A 16754-nucleotide genomic window follows, 5' to 3' on the forward strand; every position below is an offset into this window, starting at 1 on the left:
CTCAGCATTTGGAGTCTCAATTTCCTTATCCAGAAACTAATTACAGCTGGTATATTTGTCATAAAGGTACATAGCATTTGGTACATAGTAGGTGCTCACTAAATCATGACTGCTGTTCCCGGAGGACAGAACAACATTTCTTGGGTATGCATAGGGCAGCACTTTTGTGTTGTGTTGCAAAGGCAAAGCATTTGATGCCCAGAGCAGCGGCCTTTGGCCCTCGCCAGGCTGGGTCATATTAGGAGATTACTGACAAACAAAGGCCACCCTTATGAAATCGCAGTGCGATTCTGCTCATAACCCACGGCAACTTTTCTTCTTATTTTGGCAGCATGATTTAATGATTCTTTCTAGCACACGCCACATAAAGAGGCAAACAGTTTTCGTTAATTCTTAGGCTTATGACTGAAGGTTGACCTCTTCCTTATGAAAGTTCAGTTCCAGACATTTGATAAGAATTTGTTCCGATTTGATTTCTCTGGCAGCTTCCACTGTGGTTCAGAACTTCATCACGTCTCCTGTAGAATGTTCCAGCAGCCTGCTAGCCCATGTCCACACTTTCCCCAGCTCAGCCTGGCCTCTGCAGCACAGCCAGCATGCACTTTCTAAAAATAAGGATTTTCTTATTTTTATTATGCAGCTTTTGATATTTGAAACAATTATCCCAGTGAGTAATGAGATGTCCTGCGGGATTCTTGTTGGCAAAAAGAGGCTTGTGAGGGTTGAACAAAAATGAAATTGGCTTTGATGCTTACATGGGGTGCTTTTCTTCCCCAGAACCCAGAGTAGAAAGTTCCAAGCCCCCTTTGTAGGGGAAAAGGATAAACAACAACTCGGGACGTGGCAAGGTGGGGGCGGTGTGCTGGGGAGATTGGTCTCCTATGACATCGCCTTTTCCAAATCTTCTCTAAATATTCTGCCTGTGTAGATAGCTGTGATATGCTTGTTTGGTGAGGAAAGGATGGGAGAAGACGTGAAATGCAGACCCCTTTGAAGTGTGCATAAACAGGTCTGGACGCTAGCTGACAATAACAAGAAAGGACCAACATATTTTGAGCACTGACTTTGAGCAGGTCTTTCCATGTGCTGTCTCGTCTAATCTTCACAGCAAACTTACAGAGCTGGTATCATCAACCCTCCTGCGAAGACCAGAACGTAGTGGCTTGGAGATGCGCGGAAACTTGTTCCAGGGACTCTCATCAAGCCAAGGCAAAGCCAAGATCCTCTGAACCCCTGGGCATTACACTTCCCTTGCTATCACAGCCTCACAGTAGTACGCATCCAGCAACTACGTGCGTAACTTTTTGTGATACTTTCATTCCAATAAATATTTACTGGATGTTCACAGCTCATCCAATATAATGCTTTTCCTCTCTCCAAGGGTTAATATTAAATAGATATTGCTCGTTGTTTTGCCTCCTGGATACCCATTTCTAAGTGCGATGACGTTATCAGCCTGCTGTGAAATGTGGGTAGGAGAAGACATGAACTCAAAACTCTGGAATGTGCACACAGGGCATCTACACGGGGCATTTGAAATCATCTAGTCCAAAGACTCAAACGTGAGGTAGACATGTCAATATTTTCTCCTTGGCATCATGAACAATTAATGTAATTAGCTCCATGGTGCATCTAAGGAGGACCAAAACACAGAACCAAATTAAGCAATATATTTCCTTAAATTAAAATTTCTTAGAAACATTGAATTTATATTGTTTTCACAATATACAAATACATGATCTAAGCCACAGTCATAAATTTTCACTAATTTCACAAACCATAGAACTGACTTCACAGTTCTTCTGTTAATGACCATTTATTTGTTGTGTGACCTTTTACTACACGTGATTAATACAAGACAACTGGCTATAGGTTTCAAGAGTATAGAGCAGACTTGTGCTTATATGCTAATAATTTTCTGCCTCCCACCTAGTACCCCACGCCAATACAAATAGGAATCAGGCAAACACAACAAACAACAAACAGAAATTTCTGTGGTAAACTTAGAGATAGATCATGGCAGATCGTTAATGTGTCACAGAAGCATAGTCAAAGCCTGGTGGAAACCTGGTCTGCTTTACCCAATATTAACATGTAAAAATTTTTTTTAATGTTTTATTTGCTTTTGAGAGAAAGGGTGGGGGTGGGGCAGAGAGAGAGAGAGGGAGACACAGAATCCGAAGCAGGCTCCAGGCTCTGAGCCATCAGCACAGAGCCCGACGCAGGATTCGAACTCACAGACCGCGAGATCATGACCTGAACTGAAGTTGGATGCTCAACTGACTGAGCCACCCAGGTGCCCCAATAATCTATTTTAACTGAGTGAAATGAAGGCTAGATAAGGGACATAATTTGAACCACGAAATGTTCTTACTTACGAAGATTATTACCACTATTTTCAATCCTCTTATTACTTCCCAGGGGGAAATGAATCCTTTGGGAAACTACATTTTTGGGCTCTTTGTTGGTAGGAAAGGAATTATTGAACCTTCTCTGCGTGTACTTGCACGTGCACGTGCACACTCACACACATACACACACATTCACAGTTGTAACCACTTAAAGACCAGCTTACATCTTTCTTTCAAACAAAGCAAGGCGTGTTTCTTCCCAGCACAATTTTAAAAATGACCAAAATATGCCAGGAAGAAAATAAAAATTATGCTTATTTTCCCACTAATCTGAACAGTTAAATTCACTTAGGGGAAATGATGGAATAAAAAAAAAGCTCTTTTACAGTAGGTTGTAAACATACTAATATTCACCAAAATTTCAGTGACTTTGTCAAGAAGTTATGCCTCTATTTTATGACTTTAACTCATATTTTTACTTACACTGAACAGTGTCTTTTGAAAAGGAAATATAACTAGTTATAATGACACAAACACTGAGCTTCAGTCTACGAGTCTCTCCACTTGAGAATTAACCTCTGTGAAAGATAAGCTTCGTTGGTGACCTCATTCCTTTGTCAAATACCCAAAGATCCACTACTCAGTCGATGCATGTTATCTTTTCAAATTAAATCCTCCTGTCGTGAGCCTGATAAAGATGATTTAAGTCCTTGGAAAAACATGATTTTATCTTCGTTTTCTACATTTTACTGAAATGAATGTACTTCTTCTTCCTATTTTCTTTTTAATTTCAAGCACTGGGGTTTAAAGTTGATTAACCGCCATTATTAAACTAAAGTACATGTAAATGAGAATAGATTTTCTTCTGAGAGAAATACTTTTAATCTTCAAAGAAAAAATACTTTTTGCTACTCGGATCCACGTGAGAAGACAGAAAAATGTGGCCTCCTTCTGGTAGGAAGTCAGAAAGAGGCCCAAATTCTGCATGTTACGATGAAGAGCTGGGATAAAAGAGTCAGTAGAATAGGGAACAATGGTGTCATGGAGACCAGGACCTGGGGAAGAGAGGAGGTTTGGTGTCTGGGAACCCTTCTAACTGTCAGTCAATGCAATCCCCAGAAATTTCCCTTCCATTGAAAAGGTCTGCATCAATTGGTATAACATAGTTAATTGGTACTCATTAATTACTTTAGGGCATTATGAACTGTCTAATTCAAAACAAGGGAAGCTTCCAGAGAGAGTCTTCCATGGTTAAAGCTTATTCAGGACCACCCTTCCTTACTACTACTGGGCCAGGCAATCTCTGGTGTATGGAGGGAAGGACACCCCTCCGAATACCCCTCTGTGTGAAGGGTGTACATGGGATTCTTGGTAGGAAGGCTCACTGCCTTGGCTACAACTTGCCAAAAATCAAGATTACATGAGACTGGACCCTCTCACTCTGGGTAGTGGATGAGACACCACCCCTTGGAGCTTGGTGAGCTGAGGTGGATTTCTCAGTTGAGCTATGTGGCAAGCAAGGAGGCATGATGACCACAGCCCATCTTTGAAATGGGGTTTGTCATCCCCTTTATAGTTCTGAGAAAGTAAATATGAGCAGCGTTTTAACTTCAGAATGATGGGGCTCTGTGGGACAGGGTGACATCAAACGCTACAGAATCAAGTCAGGCAGCAACAAAGCCAAAGGCAGAAAGCGTAACTGAATCAGTTGACATGTCTGCTGAATCACCCTTCTCATCTCAGTAGAGGCCAACAAAGTAACCAAAGACAGAAATGAAGCCGAGGTAGACCAACTAAGAAGCAAGAGGGTGATCCAGGATTTTTTTTTTTTGCTAAAAAACTCTTCTCTGTAATGACCCTAAGGGACAAGTGGGGGAGAGGGGTGGAGAGGAGTGAACAGATCTCTCTCTGCAAAGGCAGGCTGCAGGGAACCATGAGCCACAAGAGATGGGGTGGCATCTTATTCTGGAATGAATATTTGAGTGGAGCATTCATTTTATCCAAATACTGGTTGAAAATATTAAAAACTGTGTTTTTCTTGTCTGAAAAATAATTGTAGGATTGTGTCATTACATAAAAATGAACCTGAAAAACTTGTATGGGATCTACTCAAATTTTCGACTTGGAATGGGGAGAAATTATTCCTAGGTAACTCAAGTTAAAGTAATGATGGGAAATGAAATGAAGTTGTGTTTTGTTGTATTTTATGAGTTATCATTAACATAATTGTTACAGGAGGAAGAAAGGGAAAAATATATGGGAAGAGAAGGGAAAATTAGAAGACAGAAGGAAAGCATACGGATGAATTTTCCTTGTTCCTTATCACACACGGATTCACACTGAGCACCAGTGGATTGACTTGTCAAAGTTTTAGAGTGTATCTATGAGATCTGTTTTATATCCTACATTCTATGCTATATCTATGGTATCCAGGATAGAGCTCACATCCCCTTATACCTTAATCTTAGTTTTCTCATTCTGAATCCATCCATGGATTTCAAATAATAATATTTAAAGGAAGCCAGAAATAAATAATGTATGGGAATTCAGACTTTCCATTTTTTCCCCAGTCTTCTCCGTGACTCAGAATTTTAAAACAATTCCAGTTTAAAATTCAGCTAAGCATCAATGAGCTATTAAATATACTCTAAATGTATCAGAAACTAATTCTTCCAGCTGGCAAGAAACCCAAATATACCAAATTAATAGCTTAGTTCTTCTCAGGAATCTATGGTACATTAACAACAAAACGTTCTTATAGAAAATGCAGTTTGGGGGTATTGGAGAATTATCCCAATGAGCAGTGCTGTAATTATAATTATGAATTAAAATAATAATAGCTCCTCTGAGCACACACAAAAAATCCTCTTTTCTCAGAATTTGTTATGATTTCAATCTGAGCTTAAAATTTTTCACCCAGAGTCAAAGAGAAGGAAGGAACAGTTTATCAATAATAAACTAGGAAATAAATTATAAGAAATGCTCGGAGCTAAAAGCAAAAACAAAACAAACAAAAAAACCCCCATCAGATGTATAATTACCAACAGAAGAATTCAGAGAGGAGGAACTTTGCATCCCTCTTCTATAGATTTCAATCAACATCAGATTGAGGAAGAAACTTGAGATGATAGATGGCCTAATAGGTCAGAAACTATCGGTTGGTCAAATGGTACCGCATTATGACCTGTTCTGAGTTAGGGTACTGCGCATAATACATAATCTTTATGCTACTGAGGAGTCTACAGAAGACTTAGGAAAAAATAAAGCTATACTGATAGCTTAAGTCCTTAATGAAATGTTAGGCTGTGTAGCAATCAGACAAAATGCTGTGAGAATTTGGGGGGGGGGATAATGAGAGCAAGTTAAAGAGCCCAAGGAGGGGCGCCTGGGTGGCTCAGTAGGTTAAGCATCTGACTTGGGCTCAGGTCATGATCTTGTGGTTCGTGAGTGAGTTCGAGCCCCACGTCGGGCTCTGTGCTGACAGCTCAGAGCCTGGAGCCTGCTTCAGATTCTGTGTCTCCCTCTCTTTTTGCTCCTCCCGACCTCACGCTCTGTTTCTCTCTCTCTCTCTCACAAAAATAAATAAACATAAAGAAGACAGTTTTAAAGAGGCCAAGGAAGTCTGGCATAGTCAGAGAGGGCTTTTTAAAATGTTGTCTAGTTTGAGGAATGATCATTGTATAAGAGTAAGTTACTTTGTTCCGGCACATACTTGGAGATTTTATAGGATCTGAGGTGGTCTCTGTCCCACCCACATCTCCAATCTCCCCAAGAGCATATAGGAAAGCCCATGATCCTGAATTCCACATGTTCTTTTCCTTTCTGCATTATCTTCTACACATGTGTATAACGGGTTTAAAAATAATATTGCCTTTTTACAGCCACCCTTTTCTTTTACCCTCATGGCAATCCCATGTGCATTGGGTGGAGCAAGGACCCAGGAAAAAGGGTTTTCAGCATCGCTTGATGAGTCAGATGTCAAGATGAATTCCAGTGGAGAATGTGGGGGATGGGCTTGCCCCGTGTGACTCCAAGGACCAAGACAGGCAAATTCAAATTAGTAGCCACAGTCAGCACTTGGCAGTCCATAAAGACCCGAATTCAATTACCCTGTCCCAACAGCTGCAGAAGCAATAATCCATTGCTGTGTGTGTGTGTGTGTGTGTGCGCGCGCGCGCTTCAATCATTGGTTAATGTTTGAAAAATGCCAGATGCATGCATGTACGCTCATACACAACTCTCTCTCTATTGTCTCTTACAGTAATAGAATAGATACACTTAATTAAATAATAGCAAGTGTCAACTGTCATTTTTAGAGTAGATGTCTCCAGGTGTTAGAAGGCCTCAGCAAGAAATCAGGAACAGAAACTTGTCCGTGGATGACACAACAGAATTCTTTTTTTTTTTTTTCTTGGTATCTGCCATACTGTTTCACAAATTCTACCCCACTAGCTGCTACAGCTTCTGAATTACAAATTTAGATTCCTGACAGTGAACGTTGCAGAAAAATAATTCATTCAGAGCATGGCAAGGGACTGCTTGTGCAGTACACAAAGTTATAATTTAAAGCTATTAGTGTAATTAAGATCTTCTCAGTACTGTCACACATACTGAGAAATAGCCACTTCTCCAATGAGGAATATTCTCCAGCTTATTCTGACGCAGTTAGAATGTAATTGTACTTCTTTTTTTTTTTTTTTAATGTCTATTATTTATTTTGAGAGAGAGACTATGCATGCATGAGTGGGGGAGGGGCAGAGAGAGAGAAGGAGACAGAGAATCCGAAGCAGGCTCCAGGCTCCGAGCTGTCAACACAGAGCCCAGTGGGGGGCTTGAACCTACGGACCACGAGATCATGACCTGAGCTGAAGTCAAGAGTCCGAGGCTCAACTGACTGAGCCATGCTGGTGCCCCTGTGCATTTTTAACAATGAAGAAAATATATCCGTAGCTTTGCCCTCAAACCCATGACACTTCTCTGCTCCTCCGCACATGTCTTGCCTTGGTGCCTACCATTCTATACTCCTGCTCTCCCACATGCCATCCCCAGGGTCGGCATGACCTCCCCAAGCCTAGAAGTCACTCTGTCGGTCTCTTCCATTCTTTCCCAAACCCCCTTCCTCCCTCTGAAACCCTTCCAATATCAGGCCTGGCACACCAGCCTTGCCAACCACACATCCCCTAGTTTCCCTCTGCAGATGCCCGTCAGTTGTATACTCTTAGATCCCACCCCTCTGCTTTCTTGCTATTCTCACTCTATATACTTTACCCTCTTCCAGCTCTAATTATCCAAATGCCTTTCTCTGACAGACCCCACCTCTTGAGTGCCATGATCTGTTTTATGCTGTGTCCTGTCATGGACACTTTGCTGGGGATAAGGACACGAATGTATGTGAGCTATTTCTCCTTTCTCAATAGATGTGGGCGATTGTTATATGCGTCTGCATCCGGTGAATCCCTTAGGGACAGCAAGTGTATCTGCCCCAGTAGAGTGCTTCTCACAGAGCAATTTGAACCACCTGAGTCTCTTCTACTCTGCTCTGTCACAGATCCTCACCTGAATGTCTCGTTCTTTTTAGGGTCCTGCCACCAACTTCTTGCCCAACACCTAATGTCTCCATAGTGCCAGCTCCTTTTTCAGAACTGTAACACTGCACATGCTGTATAATTTTTCTATGATAGGACATGGCCTATCAAGAACAGGTTTCTTGAAATGCGTATCAGATCAGGTGACTGTGGCAACCTACCAGGAGGTTTGACATTACTTTCTGTAATATGCTCATGGCTGTTGTCCTTACCCCTTGGTCTTTTCTATTATCACATGGGGTGACATTGTTGGGATATAGAAGTCCTTCCCTGATCCACAGTCATCCTCTTTTTAACCTGGAACAAGTCATTGGTAGGTCACTGCAATCATGCAACCATCATCTCTGTGGTAACCACCTATCTGGTTCTAACTCTTGCGAGTTGAGTGGGTCATTTTGTGTCGCCACTTCTGGAACCCTGAAGAGGCCTTTGCTTGACAAGAACTTGCCCACTGAGCCTGCATTTGCAGTGGGTACAATTCTTCAAGTGCCACCTGCCTAATTCTGGATGACTTCGCCTGCCGGTCAGCCCTCACCAAGGCGGTCCATGCGGAGCAGATAAACAGAAGACCGCCCAGCAGCTGTTTCCAAGATGGCGTGAACAAGTCAGCGGCAATATTTTATGTGACCTCTTAAGTCCACTTGTGTAGATGTTCCCGAGAAACATACAGAAGCCAGGGGGTGTGGATATTTGGGTGGGTTGTTATATTTACCTCAAGTCTGTCTCCCCGTAAGAAATTTACTAGCATTTCCCAAAATAGTCTACACAGCCACATGTGTGTGTTTTCTCCTTTTATTCTGTTCGTATGTACTTATGTCTTCTGTCATGCACAGCAGTGCATATTTCTTTTTTCAGCCATGTTTGTAAAAAAACATTATTTGTCCCTATGCATCAGGACTCCCGTATCCCTTGGGTAAATTCCTAGCAGTGCTATTGCTGGGTCATAGGGTAAGTCTATTTTTAATTTTGGGGGGAACCTTGACACTGTTTTCCAGAGCGGCTGCACCAGTTTGCATTCCCACCAACAGTGCAAGAAGGTTCCCATTTCTCCACTTCCTCTCCAGCATCTACAGTCTCCTGATTTGTTCATTTTTGCCACTCTGACCGGCATGAGGTGGTATCACCAATGTTTACAGCAGCACTTTCAACAACAGCCAAATTATGGAAAGAGCCTAAATGTCCATCAACTGACGAATGGATAAAGAGGATGTGGTTTATATACACAATGGAATACTACTTGGCAATGAGAAAGAATGAAATCTGGCCATTTGCAACAACGTGGTTGGAACTGGGGGGTATTATGCTAAGTGAAATAAGCCAGGCAGAGAAAGACAGATACCATATGTTTTCACTCATATGTGGATCCTGAGAAACTTAGCAGAAGACCATGGGGGAAGCGAAGGGGGAAAAAAAAAGTTACAGAGAGGGAGGGAGGCAAACCATAAGAGACTCTTAAATACCGAGAACAAACTGAGGGTTGATGGAGGGTGGGGGAGAGGGGCAAGTGGGCGATGGGCGTGGAGGAGGGCACCTGCCGGGATGAGCACTGGGTGTTGTATGGAAGCCAATGTGACAATAAATGATATTTAATATGAAAAATCATTATTTGTGTTTTTCATATATTCCGTTACATGAGATTCAGAAAGCAACCGCAGTAACGCCAAACCAAAGTGCTCTTTGCCAAGGAAAGACAGGAATACGCTGGTCACTATGGAGCAGCACGTGCAAAGCAGCAAGAGGTACTTATCATGTAATTATGCAACAAGTTGGCTCAAGCACACATACATGTGGTAACAAGTGAGGACATTGAAAGGTTATGTTAAACAGCCAGTTACTTGGGTGGAATGGTTCATGTGCAGAGAAGAAACACAATGGATGCAAAATATCATAGGACTGCCCAGAGAGAGATAGTAGAAGATACGCCAGCGTGGTTTAGTCAATGAAGATAAAATTTAGTGATTCCACTCTGCAGCCAGCATGAGTAGAGTAGAATGTTCACATGATCTAAGTCAGCTGTTGACGAAAGCTAAAAATAAAATGTTTCCTACCCAGCAGCGTATGTTCTGGGATGGAGGATGGAGCATGTTGCTAGCAGGCATGCTGTCCTCAGAAAACCTATGGCTGTGATCAAATGAGACAGGTATGCAATGTGTGCAGAACATAGTAACTGTAAACATTTATTCTCTCTGTATGGCCATGCAAAAGTTTAGCACATGAGATTGGTCTGTAGCCATAAAATAAATGGCTGACCAACCTTCTCAAAATGTGTTTGAGGCAGTGTGGTATAAAGTAGGAACACTTGATCCTATCACTTACTAACTCTGTGACGTTGGGCACGCTTTCTATAGCCTTTGTGAACCTTAATTTCTTTGTCTTCAGACAGTGATTTGGATACTTACCCTACCCTGCCGTGAGGAGTGGCATTGAGTAAGTCAGGTATTGTAGAGTGTTCCAGTACTTAGTAGCATTTCGTAAACGGTAACACCGTATTTTATTGTTAAGATTATTGTGTTTACTTTTGTTTTCCACCAAAAATGAAGATATTCCCTTTGACAGAATACATCCTGAATGGCAGTATTTTCTGCACCCTAGAATGGTGGCCAAGATAAAGTAGCTTACGGAAACTATTAAACCATAAAGTATGGTAAGCCTGAGTTATAAGAAAAAAGATGTCCACCGTCATTCAAGGGCGCCCTGTTTTTCCACGCCCAGGACACACCCACCTTTTTGCACACGCCACTCCTTTCCCAAATCCTATGCCCTCCCAACCCTACCATTTTCATTACTAGTCCCGGTTAAAAATGTTTCACCTTTTCTCATGATCTGCTTCTACAGTGGGAAGTGTTTTCTTTCTCCTTGAAGGAAAATCCCGGTGAGATGGAAAGTGGAGGAGAGATCCGACAGTATCACATACCCACAATTCTGTTGGGATATTCTGGAACCCTCCTGCTCTTCCTGTGTCCACACAGAGTGACTTACTTTGGTAGGGGTGTCAGGCACAACATCTCAAGCACAACAACTCTCCCATCACCAGTGAGAATCCCATCAGAAGCTACCTAATGGATTTCACAGGCATGTGTGTGTGTGTTCATGTGTGTGATATTTATTTAATGCAGATTTTAACATATTTCTTGGCCTGTTTAATCGCTGTACTGCCCCTATTCACACTCAAGCATTTTCCTCCATTTCAACACTCTCAAATAATAATTACTTTCCACGGTGTATTCACTTTATAAATCTCATCCACATCCACAAGTACCTTTGATCTTCCTGGTAGCTCTATGAGTTCGGCAGGGTAACAATGATTTTATCTTTTCATGGAAGGAGAAACTTAAGCTCAGTGGTGTTATGGATTTTTGCAAGGTCTGTTTATTCTAAAACACATAGTTTTCAAAATCTCTATTTTTCCAATCACCTTTATTTCCACTACTTAGGAAGTTTGTTTGAATTTTCTTTCCTCCAGAGCAAAAATATCATTTCTTGTTTATAAATTAAATACCATAATTTATATTATGTGTACTTTATGGAGGGCTTCCCTCACTCATTAATTCATTAATTCAGCCAGTCATTTTTTTCACCAAATATGTATTAAGTGCATGTACACAGCTGGTATAAAGTTAATCAGAAAAGGCCTTAAAAACTTTGATCAAGTGACCTTACTTAAGAAGTGACTGTGTGGAGGCCACTGGGTGGCTCAGTCAGTTAAGTGTCTAACCCCTGATTTTGGCTCAGGTCATGAGCTCACAGTTCGTGAGTTCAAGCTTCACATCGGGCTTTGTGCTGGCAGTGTGGAACCTGCTTGGGATTCTCTGTCTCCCTCTCTCTCTCCTCCTCCCTTGTGCTCACTCTCTCTCTAAATAAAAATATAGGCATTAAAAAAAAAAGAAAACAATATGTGAACTAAAGCTGGGGCTTGAACTCATGAACAGTGAGATCAAACCAAGAGTCAGACGCTTAACCAACTGAGCCACCCAGGTGCCCCTAAATTTGTTTTTCTTTAATTGACAATCTCTGCCTGTTTGGATGTGGTATTTTCTGATGTACCTCTCTTTTCCTTTTCTTTTAGGGATATATATCACACTGGATTAAGGACCCACTCTACTCCAGTATGATTTCATCTTCACTAATTACATCTGCAATGACTCTATTTCTAAATAAGATCACACTCTGAAGTTCTGGGAAAAATATGAATTTTCAAAGGACACTCAATGAAGTATAGCAGTTATGCTGTTGGTTTGTTTTGTTTTACACCATGAAGATATACTCAAACACTTATATACCACACAGCACATATTTGATAGGATAGGACCTTGATAGTTACACACAGCCGGTCCTTAGAGGGGAGTGTTGAAAAGATTTGGTCAGATTTTCTTCAAATAATATTTTGTATTCTGCTTTGGTCAGATTAAATAACATTTGTCTTTGGGACGCCTGGGTGGCTCAGTTGGTTAAGTGTCCGACTCTTGATTTTGGCTCAGGTCATGATCTCACGGTTTGCGGGATTGAGCCCCATGTTGGTCTCTACAGTGAAGGTGGAGAGCCTGCTTGGTATTCTCGCTCTCTTTTTTTCTGCCCCTCCCCGACTGACTCTCTCTCTCTGTCTGTCTGTCTCTCTCTCAAAATAAATAAATAAACATTAAAAAAATAACATTTGTCTTTAATCTCTTCAGTGAAGAGTTGTTCCATATCCTGGCCTTAACATTTGCTAATTATGTCACTTTGAGTAAGATATTTAACCTCTTCTTTGTATTTCTATTTTCTCATCTATAAAATGGAATTATTCGTAATTGTTCCTACCTAGAGAAGAAACCAAGATGTTATGCCTCAGAGGCCATCAGAGAAAAAATACACAAACATAAACTGAAACAAAGCGACAGTAAAATAGTCTTTGCTTGGCTGATAAAAAGCACAGTTTTGTTCATTTGATGATAGATATCCAAAAGAGAATGCAATCCCCATCCCACAGAGACTTACCCAGTTGGTGGCCCTCACACAAAGTGGGCTGTGGAGGGTCTGGAGAGCTGGCTGTGGTGACGTTCCCCCATCTTGTGTAGTCACCTGCTATTTGACATTGTTGGGAAGTCCATGTGCATGGCTTCCCTGCAGGTCACCAGAGTGCTAAAATAATAACAATAAAAGTTAAAAAAAATAAGCCTCATAAACATTTGGTTTGTGGAGAATGTTCATCCTCTAGACATCTCTGTTGGAAAAGCATTCCATAAATTACCTGTAACAGACGGTTGCCATGAGGCTTACATAAAATGATGGCTATGAAGCCTTGTGAACTCTTTGATGCCCGGGAAATAGAATACACTAGAATTTCTTTGTGAAATTAGATCTTTGTAGCTATAGTTAGAAAAAAAAATTGTGGTCACCATTTATGCTATAAGTCAGTTCCTTTTAGGTAAACAACAACAACAATAAAATCATTATTAAAGCGTTGTTTCCTGTTGAATGTGCCACATGTCCTGCAATACACTGCGTTGGAAATAATGTCATGCTGAATTTGCCCTTTTGAGGGAAAAGTAATTTCCAGATTGTGATGAGATGAAAATATATCTATTCCTCTCTCTTCTGCCCAGCACTTAGGACAAGAACATCATCGTCATCATACTTGTATGCATTCCTCCCGAGTATAGCAATTTTAGGCCGTTTCTCATGCAACCACTGCCTCTGCCTTATTTGCCACGTGCCTCCCCAGCGTCAAGAAAGTGAGGCAAGGACAGAGGAAGTGAGATACCGATGAGAACCAGGCAAGGGCTCCCCACTCAAGGTAGGCGTTCATTTATTTATTCATTCATCCCCCACGTGTTTAGTGAATGCTTTGGTGTGCTCAGAAGTTCCTGTCCATGCCGAATTTACACTCTTGCAGAGAAACCTGAGGTACAACCCATGCAAACCACCATCTCTAACAGATCTAGGTGGAATACAATTTTGATTCTGGAATATAAAGTTGGATGAGAATAAACATGCAGTGTGCCTGGTAGAACGCTGGCACGCATAAGAAGCTGCTCTGTTAGTCCTATTCTTTGTAGTTCATACATACAGAAAGCTGACTTGGGAAAGAACATTCTCTGCTTTGTTGTCCTTGAAAATGGAAAGATTTTACGGGGTGACCCAGAGCGATGTGCGGCCCTGGGGACTCACGCCGCACTAAGGAGGGGGACCCAGTTACTTTCTGGAGCAAAATCCGATTTCTCCTGGCTTCATGGCTCTAAAACCAGGAATTACATGGCTTCATTTGGGAATTTCCTTTTCTCCAGGCAAAATGAGTTTGATATTCTGAAATGGTGGTATGAGGTACAGCATTGCTATGAGGTGTAAGAAGGAAAGTAATATAACCTTAAACAGTACTATGGTCGCTATCTGATAAGAACCCAACAAGTGGTGGCCAAAGCTATTGCCGCCCCATTTTTTTTTTAATTTTTGCTTAGCACTTTTGCTTTGCTACTCTCCCTCCCCCAAGCCGTATTGAGATATGATTGGCATTTACCATTGCACAAGTTTAAGATGCACAACTTTTGACTTGATACACTTACATATTGCAATATGACTGTCTACTCAGGGCTAACTAACACATCCATCATGTTCCGTAATTATCATTTCTTTCTTTCTTTTTTTTTTTTTTTTGGTAAGAAGATTTAAGATCTACTCTTTGCAACTTCAAAGTATATAATGCGGTATTATTGACTATAATCACACTGCCGTGCATTAGATCCTCGGAACTCATTCCTCTTCTCACTGCAAGTTTGCATCCATTGGGCAACCTTTCTCCAATTCCCCTTGCCTCTCCCAGCCCTTGGCAACCACCAATTCCACTCTCTGCTTCTATGAGTTCCACTTTAGCGCACGATTAGATCTCACATCTGTGTGAGAGCTCGCAGTATTTGTCTTCTCCTGTCTGACTTATTTCACTTAACTAAGCATAATACACTCAAGGTCCACCCATCTTGGAGCAAATGGCAGGATTGCCTTCTTTCTCAGGTGAATCGTGCCACGTTGGCAGAAGACAGAGAGTGACAACTAATTTGCCAATTTACGTACATGTATCTGCTCCTTTATGGTGCAAAACGTTTCAAGAAATGTTCTTCTCTTCTTTGTTTCCTTCTGATATGAATTGAGGGAGCCCTGCTTCCTCTCATAAATGCATGTCCTCCCTCGCCTTCAAGAGTAAAACTTCAATGAACATAAAATAGTACTTTGTTAGAAAATACTTGGGGAAGGATCTCCCACCCTGGGGCTGATGCGGTTCTGTGGTATCACGTGGTTGACGTGGATGTGTGTCGTGTATCATGTGTATAGACGCATCCAGGGTTAAGCCCTGTACTTCAAGTACCCTGAGCACTGAAACCGGATGCTTGTCAGAGATGCCGTAATGTTGACTGCTTCTGGGTGTTCTGGGGGAAGTGCGTATGGTTTATCTCCCAGAATTTCTTCAATATTTGAAAGACAAAACAAACACAAGTGCAAAGGTGTCTCTCTAGACCACTAGATCAAATGTATTAGTGATAACACAAGATCCTGAAAAGGTTTTCGTGTCCCATTAAAAAAGGAAATATTAGTGATATGCAAGAAAGTATCCCTCTATGAGGAACAACAGTGAAAGATGAGCACGAGTCTCTGGTAGAGATATTCTACGGTGCATGCACTTTTTGTTGTTTAAGAAATAGGGGTGCCTGGGTGGCTCGGTTGGTTAAGTGTCCAACTTCAGCTCAGGTCATGATCTCATGAGTCGGGCTCTGTGCTGACAGCTCAGAGCCTGGGGACTGCTTAGGATTCTGTGTCTTCCTCTCTCTCTGCTCCTCCCTCACTCACACTGCCTTTCTCTCTTTCTCTCTCTCTCTCTCTCTCTCTCTCTCTCTCTCAAAAATAAACAAACATTAAAAAGAAAAGAAATAAAGGTAATTATAGAATAACTTCTAGGAGACAAACTTATTAATTGACAATCACAGTTTATAGATTGAACGAATTCTTGGAATCTTTATTCAGATTAGAAATCTGAATAACAAAGCATGAATTCCTTTCCAGATGCAAGGCAAAGGCTTAACAATTTCACCATTAACCTTTGAAATTTTAGAATTTCTGATACATTTATGTATCCTTTTGATGGGTAAAAACATTCTTTTAGAACCCAGAATTTTTGAGAGCTCTCCTTAATACAGCACGAAGCACTTCAGGTGGTTCGAGCAAATGGTAATTCTGCACAAAGCCATTAAGCTTCAGGGACTAGGCAGAAAAAAGGCAGATCTCTGGGCACCAGATTGGACTAGAAAATCTTAGAGCTATTAAGGAAGATATGAGATTGTCAACCTTGCCCCCTTGTATTGTGGCCCCTTCTGGAACATATAAAGCTTTTACATAGAAAAGAATTCCTGTGAGTGCCTTGTTAAAAAATAGAAAGTAGGGTTTGCTTTACGGATTTTTCTTTCTTTGTGTCCCCAAATTGTGGAAATGGTCAAAGTCACCAAGTCTAGTTATCCATACATACCTATATTTGTCTCTAATTTAATTGTGCACATACTCATACATAATCGCATACAGGCACTAGTGTGATCATAGTAGACCCACTGCTATTATCATTTTGCGTTTTAGTTTTTACTTTGCTTGAACCTCTCCTCCCATTTTCTGTCTTCCCAACACCAAACTTACCTTTCACTACAAACCAGATAATTCGTAATTCATGCCAGCAAACCAATATATGTAACATAAAGAAATACGTATTTATATATAACAGAACATAAAATATATAATTATATATAATTAATAAACATAAATATATCTCCATATTGTGTATACATTGAAGGGTGTAAGATCATCG

General features: G+C 41.1%; 1 long non-coding RNA gene across 4 annotated transcripts in view; it reads right to left on the minus strand.

Annotated features, from left to right (window-relative positions):
- Positions 1-16754, minus strand: part of LOC147582242 (uncharacterized) — a 611785-nt gene that overhangs the window by 84933 nt on the left and 510098 nt on the right. For all 4 annotated transcript variants that reach the window (XR_015248680.1, XR_015248681.1, XR_015248679.1 and 1 more), the window contains one exon: positions 12911-13054. This is a non-coding gene — a long non-coding RNA (uncharacterized LOC147582242). The remainder of the gene's footprint in view (positions 1-12910; positions 13055-16754) is intronic.

This window comes from Puma concolor, chromosome A3, assembly GCF_028749965.1.
Source record: "Puma concolor isolate L17-30 chromosome A3, mPumCon1.1.hap2, whole genome shotgun sequence".
NCBI lineage: Eukaryota > Metazoa > Chordata > Mammalia > Carnivora > Felidae > Puma > Puma concolor.